This window comes from Populus euphratica, unplaced genomic scaffold, assembly GCF_000495115.2.
Source record: "Populus euphratica unplaced genomic scaffold, PopEup_1.0 scaffold1117.1, whole genome shotgun sequence".
NCBI lineage: Eukaryota > Viridiplantae > Streptophyta > Magnoliopsida > Malpighiales > Salicaceae > Populus > Populus euphratica.
In genome coordinates, this window is record NW_011500973.1 from 65251 (window position 1) to 67057 (window position 1807).

Consider the following 1807-nt stretch of genomic DNA (forward strand, 5'->3'; position numbering starts at 1 on the left):
TTATTATTATTATTATTATTATTATTACTATTACTATTGTTGTTGTTGTTATTGTTGTTTTATAATTGTTGTTTATAATTTGTACAATTAACCTCCCTGTGGTTCGACCCCGGTCTTGCCGGGTTATTTATTACTTCGACACTCCTGCACTTGGGAGAAGACATCAATCTTTTAGTCATGTCAAATAAGATGACTAATGTAATCATGTTAACAATATATAATCTGATTGGAACCTCTTTTGTGTGTGGTTTTCAATTCAATAATAAGAGTTTATACTATACTTGTTTGATATACCATTAGTGGAACCTCTAACCTTGACATTTGTTATTATTATTGTTTAATCCTTACATTAATTTTCCATCTCCAAGTTCTCATCATCTTCTTCTTCTTCTCTTTCTTTATTATTAGTACTACTACTACTACTACTACTACTACTACTATTATTATTATTATTATTATTATTATTATTATTATTATTATAGTTGTTGTTGTTATTGTTATTGTTGTTGTTATTATTGCTATTATTATTACTATTATTGTTGTTTATAATTGTTGTTTATAATGTTGCTTATAATTGTTGTCTATAGTTTGTACAATTAACCTCCTTGTGGTTCGACCCCGGTCTTGCCGGGTTATTTATTACTTCGACACTCTTGCACTTGGGAGAAAACATCAACCTTTTAGTCGTGTCAAGTTTTTGGCGCCGTTGCCGGGGAGGTAAGTTCTTGTATAAATTATAGTATATATTTTATTTTCTCTTTTCACTTTTCTTGTATATAACTATGTTTCTTTTCTTTTGTTTCTTTTTATTTTGTTTTCTTCCTCCTTCTTTTGCTTTCTTCTTCTTCTTTTTTTATTTTATTCCTACACATGCATGAGAGTGTGGTCACGTACATGAAGTGGTAGACTTTGTAGGATATCCTCATCATTTTCAGAAAATATGGCCAAAGAAGATAATCAATCACTTCAAAATGAGAATAATGAGAATAACCGTGCTAGAACACTTAGAGACCACATGAATCCCACAAGAACAAGTGCACCATCATGCATAGTTTTTCCTCCTGATGCATCTCATTTTAATTTTAAATCAGGTATTATTCAACTTTTACCTTCTTTTCATGGTTTAGAATTGGAAAATCCATACTTGCATTTAAAGGAATTTGAGGAGGTGTGCAACACATATAATAACTTAAATTGTAGCATGAACACCATCAGATTAAAGCTTTTTCCTTTTTCATTAAAAGATAAAGCTAAAACATGGCTACAAAATGTAAGACCAGGATCCATTCGTGCTTGGGATGAAATGCAACAATAGTTTTTAAAGAAGTTTTTCCCATCTCATAGAACAAACTCTTTCAAGAGACAAATCACCACTTTCACTCAAAAACCAGGAGAAACATTTTACCAATGTTGGGATAGGTATCAAGACTTGCTTAGTACTTGCCCTCATCATGGTTTTGAAACATGGAGATTGGTTTCACATTTGTATGAAGGGTTAACACCTAAAGATAGGTAAATGGTTGAATTGATGTGCAATGGAACTTTTAAAGATAAAGACCCTGATGAAGCAATGGAGTACTTAGACTTGTTAGCTGAAAATGCTCAAAATTGGGACACCGCGGGTACATATGAGGCACCGAGTAAAACTCAACCTCATACATCTAGTGGAGGTATGTACAACCTTAGGGAAGACCATGACCTTCAAGCCAAGTTTGCATCTTTAGCTAGAAAAGTCGAGGCACTAGAATTGAAAAAGAGTGGTCAATTAAACTCTATTGAAAACATTGTGTGTCAAATCTGTGAAACA